The sequence below is a fragment of the Papaver somniferum genome, unplaced genomic scaffold, assembly GCF_003573695.1.
Source record: "Papaver somniferum cultivar HN1 unplaced genomic scaffold, ASM357369v1 unplaced-scaffold_85, whole genome shotgun sequence".
Classification (NCBI taxonomy): Eukaryota; Viridiplantae; Streptophyta; class Magnoliopsida; order Ranunculales; family Papaveraceae; genus Papaver; species Papaver somniferum.
This window is the reverse complement of record NW_020651526.1, coordinates 341,898-348,901: the sequence shown is the minus strand read 5'-3', so window position 1 is coordinate 348,901 and position 7,004 is coordinate 341,898. Positions and strand designations below refer to the sequence as shown.

Here is a 7,004-nt window from a genome sequence, read left to right as displayed (position 1 = left end):
GAATTTCTTTCTAGCCGAACTCTACCCTGTAGACTTTTCATTCAAGATAATGTTGCACGCTACTTATGAATCAAATAAAAAATTGAAACACAAACCCAATTTAAACAAATATAAAAGTTTTATACATACCAAACTCCTAACTAATTGTTCAAAACACACAGAATCCATAACTATGATGTTTTTTGAAACTACAACAAAATGAAAATAAAAGAAAAGAAGGGATTCAAACACGACCACTACGACAAAGTCTTTTATATACTTGTTGTCGACCCCTATTCAATTGCTTAAACCGACTCTCCTCCCAGCATTCTTTGGGAACAATTTCTAGCTCTTCATCTTCTTCCTCTTCCTCATCTCCTTCCTCTCCCTCCTCTCCCTTATGTTCATCCCCTTCTTCCTCTTCCTCTTGCCCTTCTTCTTCTTCTAACTGCTCTTCTCTACATCCTCAACTTGTTTTATTTGTTCTTCAACCTCTTCACTTCTAGTGGATTCATTTCCTTGCTCTTCTTCATCATCAAGATGGGGATTAGATCTCTTTCTTTTCTTCCTAATGAATGAAAACCAAAATATTAGCTAAACGTAATATTTTCTTCTCGAATAAATCAATAACATGGGACTAAATCAAAAACAAGCTGTAAACAGATTAAAGTTAGGCAAGCTTACATGAGTTGTGAAATAACCGAACTAAAAGTTCGGTTATCTAGCATGAGTTGTGAAGTAAACGAACTACATATTTGGTGTTAACAGACCAAAGTTCGGTTACCTATATAATTTATCAACTAGACCGAACTCAAATTTCCCATACAAAAGAATAAGTTCGGTTAGGAATATCTAGGGTTTTGTTTTGCGAGCTAACCGAACTACCTAGTTCAGTTGCCTAAGAAATTTCTAATTTGTCGAACTGTTCTTCATATTGAAAGTTAGGTTACGAAAAAATTAGGGTTTTCAAAATTCTCCTAGCCGAAATGTCTACTGTAACTACCATTTTCAATGGGTTTTGATGATTTCTAATCGATTTCTTCGAAAAAAAAAAGGAATTAAAAGGAACGGGTATGAAGGAAATTACCCGTGTATTTGTATATCTCTTGAATCAGACTTTTTGGTTGTTGTTGGATGATTGATTTTGCCTCTCAACTATGTTTCACGTTGTTTATCAATTGTCAATTCTTTTGGGAGATTTGCTATATTTGCGAGTCCCGGACTCGATCCTGGAAGTCTTGGAGTTTGCTTGGTACGCATTGTTTATAAAGATGGATTAATCGACGATGAAAATTTTTCGAATCGACGATTAACGTCGATGTATACGAAGAAGAGGCAAAGAAAAGAAGAAGAATAATAATAATAAGAAGAAATGAATAGGAATGAAACTGATTTTAATTGGTTTTGTTTTTAGGTTTTAATTTAATGGGTTAGATTAATAGGTAGTGGTTAAATTAATGAGTTATTAAGATTAATTATAACCTTAATTAGGATAAGGGCAGATTAGTATTCCCTAACCTTTTAGGACATCCCTTAAGAATTTAGGGTGGACACCGCTATCAAATAGTAGTCCCCCACCAATTTAGAGTAGTCCCAAAAAAATGATTCAAAAGATATTCATAATATGTAATATCGGGCTTGGGAGCTAGCTGGGTTGGGTGTGCAACTGCACATCCATACTTGGCACCCGACCAATTTGACTCATATCACATGTTTTGAAGCCTATTTTGAGGCACACCTAAATTTTTTGAGGTATACCAAATGATTTGTTTAGCTAGGGTGTGTTTATAAGGGGTATTCTAGGATACGTAAATTACTTAGGTACCCTTAATTAATTCATTAATTTACTTATTCATTTAATCAATTAATTATTTTTAAGTTTAACAATTCTTTTAGTTTTAATTTAACTATTCATTTTTTTTATTTAATTTCAATTTTCAATTAAATTTAAATTTTCAAAATTTTAAAAAAAAAAATGTTTAAATTTAATCTCTTTTTTTTTTAACAATAAAATTTAATTTTTCAAAAAAATTAAACAAAAAATATAAAAAAATTATTTTTCAAACAGAAAAATTTAAAACAAATTGAAAAAAAATTATTAAAAAAATTATTAATAATGGCATTTATCATTAAGAAAATATATGAATAAGGGGCATTTAGGATTACTACCCCTGACCATATTTTATCTTTATTTGGTATGCCTCAAAAAATTTCAGTATGCCTCAGAAACAGGTTTCCATGTTTCTCATGCAAATTTTGAAGGCATATTATCTGCATTTTAACCTTAAGAGATGAAGATGTTGGATTCATTTTAACCTGGGTCCGTCCTTGCACTGTGGCCGGCGGTAAAGATTTTACATTTGAATTCTTGGGCTCTTGCCGCTTAAAAGTATATGATTATGGATATAGCTCGGATACTACACTGAGTACAGTGATGAGTTATATCGAATCTGTTGAAGACTTACAGGGAAGATGATGATGAGACTTGTAGGGAAAGATGATGATGATGATTTATACTCCCCCTGTTTCTGGAAAAAACAGTTACTTTGCTTTTCTAATTTGGCCAGGCTAAGATAGTATATCAATATCACTGCAGAAGAAACAAGAAAATACAAAGAGGAAAGAGATAATAAACTTTAGGGTAGTAAGGATATTTATGAAGGCCCATCAAAAGTGAGGGTAATTATTCAATTTACACTATTACCTCCGTTCCTAAATAATAGGCTGGTTTATTAACCAAATCAAGTCTCAGGGCTAATTTGTGTAGCATCTTCAAAGGCAATAGCAAAATCGTCCCAATCAAGTGAAGCTGAAACGCAGGCAGGAATCAGGATCAAACCCGAACGAGATGTTACAAATGTTGTCAAAAGCAACGAAGAATATCTTGAAGATCAAGAACCAAATTTTCCTGTGATGTTTGTCTTGAGAATGGGAACTAATAGACCGGAAAGTTCAATCTTTAACATCTTTAATGAATTTCTGAAGACATCTGGTGTTGAGTTCATGGATTTATATATTTATCTGAAATCTCCAGTTATCCCATCAGTATTGATATGCCGATGCCAAAGAAGTCAGATAGGATGCAGCTCACCTTTTGAAGCAAGTCTCCTAAAATCATTTTTAGAATTTCAAAACTGTGTTAATTCCAAGTGAAGCGACTAGATGCAGGACAGGACAACATCCCAACACTAAAATCGAATGCACATAAACCAAACTGACTGACCATAATCCATTTGCACACAATCTTGCTGCATCTCATCTGTATCAACAATTTATCAAGCAGTATTTACATTCATGAGTGAATTTTACTCGCGAGTCCCTGGACAAGTTCAGACCACATCAACGTTGAATTTAGTCCTGAATAAACAGAAAATTGATTCCATCGAGATAGCTTAACCCTCTGATTATAAACCAAGATAAGAAAGAGCGGAACTGAATCCCTCGTCAACATAAATATTTATCATTCTACAAATTCCTAAGAAGAGACTGTTATTTTGAAGGCAGTTCCAGAGAGGACAAAATTTTGATTGGCGGAACAAGTCATAACAGAAAACACAGAAACCAGTAACAGGTAGTTAATAAGGGAAATCAAGATGAAATACCAATCTCTAAGACATTCTACAAATGGATATCACAATATTTTTTGTAGAATGGTAAATACTATAATTTACAGAGGCACTAGATACATAAAGATCGAAAATTTAACCAATCGAATCTGCAGTGACATTACTAATTAGACTGCACTGTTTGCTGCAAATTAATTTTTAAGTCCGATCTTTGTAGTTATATAAACACGGTCATATAAATTCAAGGACTAACCAATGGAACCATCCTACATACAGCGTGCAGGCCTGACAGTCTCAGAAATTCATTTTCAGGTACCAATTGAAAGATGCAATCCTTAAATGGAGGAATTTCACTAAACAAAGCTTTCTGGTATGCAGCATTTGAATACCATGGAACAGACCTCAAGTTCAACAAGGTATTCAACAAGGGAGAGTCTGATCAAACAACTATCACCATGAACAAAACCCTTGAAACCTACAATGGTTTAGAGAAATCGTAGCTGGAAGTCTAGTTGCAAGCCTTAGTATGATCATCTAAAATACCATACCCCACAGTCAAAGGTTTGTCTGATCATTTATCTTACATTAGGTGATGCAATATAACAACAGAATGAATTCTGTTTTTCTACCTAATTTTGGTTTATGAGCCTAATGGATACATATTATTCAGTAACTGACACACGCATTTCATATGTACGTTTACAGATATTAACTTCAACTTACTACACGTAATCGTAGACGCCCCATCATTCCCAGGTATCAAGCAAATCAGTGGTGACATGTTTGCCAGTGGTCCAAATGCAGAAGCAACTTTCATGAAATGGATTCTTCATGATTGGAGTGACGAACACAGTATTAAAATCTTGAATAATTGTTAAGCTGCATTACCTTAAAGATGGGAAAGTGATTATTGTTGAATTCATTATACCTGAAGTGCCAGACAGTAATATTGCAGGTCGTGGTGTAATCTATTTAGACAACATTATGTTAGCGCAGAACCCTGCTGGTAAAGAAGGCTCACAAAAACAATTGAAAACCGTGCTAAAGATATTGGACTTACTGATTTTCAAATGTGGTCTGTACTGCTTAGGTGTCAGAGTGAGATATCTCAAGATCTATAAGCTTATATTATATTTATTGACTTTATTCTTGTGTATTACGACTATCAACATTAGCCCATCATAATGCAATCAATAAAACTGTATTTGAGTTTCGTGAGATGAGGTGCACTGTTCTAAAACAGCCTTGAGCAGCTCAACATTTCTGAAGAACAAGAATTAACTAGTCATGGTCATCTTTCCGAATTTCTAAGGTTCTTAGAGAATTTAGTTGAAAACATCGGCAAATTGCAATTGAATAAAGCATAAATCAACATTGTAGATTTTGGGAGAAAGAAATCAACATTGTGACAATTTATATTATAATCATTCCGAGCATAAATCAAATACTACGAAAGCAATGAAGAAACATGTGGGCTTTGGTGATCTGATATGCGAAATTTGGGAGAACATGGTTAGCTACTTGCATAATCTCCTTGCTCTTGGGGATTCGGGGCCCTAAATATACTGAACCTACAACAGATATAGAAGATTGTGCACGTGACCTCTTTAATGCGCAAAATTTGAGCTTTACTTCTATAAAATTTGCATTGAATTACAGTAATGATTTTGTAAAAGGAATCGTTTAGTCTTCAAATAGGCTCAGGGTCATGGAATAGGTAATTAACGCACTTGATTTGTTTACCAAAATGAGTTTAAGAAATAGTTAATGACATTATATCCTAACCCCAATTTAAAACTAAACCAGCTATACAGCGACATTTCGTCGAACATCTTAATTGAATATTCAGATTCTTTTTAAATGGACCTAAAGATCATAAAACATCTTAATTGAATTTCTAAATCATATGCCTCATTCAGATTTCACATGTTTGCGAATTTCGTATAACAGCACATCTCATCATATGGAAAATTAAAGAAACATAGACATAGTATACTGGTGGCAGGTTTAGGAGCATTCGGTATGGATCAACCAGGTAATCTTTCCACATGCATTACTAAATTTGGTTTCTTATACTACTAGTTGCAAAGAAAACGGTCTTACCAATATTTCATAACCAGCACAAATTCATCAGTTCTGAACACAACAAACCCAACAAGAGTACCAATACGAGCGGTGCAGAATCATCGGGACCCTGATGTGATGTCATTTCTCTCTCTAAACTGCACCAAAAAATAATAATCCTCTCAATTGCTAACCATTACTCTTCTTTTATATAATACAATACTGAGTTAAATGATATAATGTCAACTGTATCTTGTGCCAATTGAACCAACAAATCCAAAACCAAACCCACTAGAAAAAAGGAAACACTACAAAAGGTATTTAAATGGAGAGATAGAGAAGGGATAATTTACTTGAAGAAGAAGAATTGAGACTTGACAAAAGGCTTTGGTCAAAAGAACTAAAGTATATGTTTAAACTGTAACCCCTAGCTTCTAGAAAATACTCCCGCAATTCAGTTTCTCATTCCACTTTCATCACCAACAGATACAGAAACTGTATGACGTCCTGCATTTTTAACGAAATTTCAGTCTTAGCAAAAACATAGAAAACTGGTGCTGGTATAAATGAACTTTTCTATGAAACAAAGTGTCAAATAGTAACTAGGCTGCTCCTTCTCAGAACCGGTATGTATACGAATGTAGTTCATAACACAATCAATCACTGTATTCTTTCATTCTCCGATGGAAACTTTTAATCAAAATGAATTTCTTACTATTTCAATATTCTATAAACCCAAATACAAACATCAACCTAAAACTAGGTCAAAAAATGACAACCCAGAAGAATTCAAGAATAATGCAACTCACTCAAAAAAAAATGAAATTGATTAGATTACTTTACTTTACCTAGACCTGCCCCACGAAGGTGAAGATTCAGTGGTCGAGACCGCATTGTTATTATCTTTAATACCAGAAGCAATAAAATTTCTGTTGAAGTCCAAAACCCCTGGATTTTGGTAACTCATACTTTCTGAAATCAAGATTTTCTAAAAACCCTTTGTTGGAAATCGAAGATTGCGTGGGTGAGTTGATGTTGCCGCCATTGTTGAGATAAGATTTTTGGGAGAAAAGGGATTTTGGTTTCTAAGTGTGGGTCTGCCAGACAGTTGGAATGGGACTGTGGGAATTAACCTTTCAAATGTGGGTCCTGTGGCACAGTGGATTGGGATTATTACCTCTCCAACTTTAGAGTTAAAACTTCGAGGGAGACGCGACACCTCCCAATTTTTATCCCGCAAAATCGGCAGAGGGACAAATGGATGGTTCCCATTGCGTTTTTAGTATTGGAATTATTAACTGAGTAAAATGGCGCAAAAAAATCCTATTTAAATTTTTAATTTTTAATTTAATCTTTTGATTCATGGGATCTACACATAAAATAAATATAAGATCT

The 7,004-nt window shown here is 34.0% G+C and overlaps 1 long non-coding RNA gene across 3 annotated transcripts; it reads right to left on the bottom strand.

Annotated features, from left to right (window-relative positions):
• Positions 1-2,269: 2,269 nt before the first annotated feature.
• On the bottom strand, positions 2,270-6,727 carry LOC113345983. Of its 3 annotated transcripts, none has more exons than XR_003358348.1 (5): positions 6,458-6,727; positions 5,963-6,116; positions 3,203-5,767; positions 2,684-3,087; positions 2,270-2,569 (listed from the first exon to the last, which is right to left on the bottom strand). It is a non-coding gene; the product is annotated as an uncharacterized LOC113345983 (long non-coding RNA). The 3 variants fall into 3 exon arrangements; XR_003358349.1 differs by lacking the exon at positions 2,270-2,569 and having other exon boundaries at positions 2,615-3,087; positions 3,203-3,298; positions 4,269-5,767; XR_003358347.1 differs by lacking the exon at positions 2,270-2,569 and having other exon boundaries at positions 2,615-3,087.
• Between the last annotated feature and the right edge of the window lie 277 nt (positions 6,728-7,004).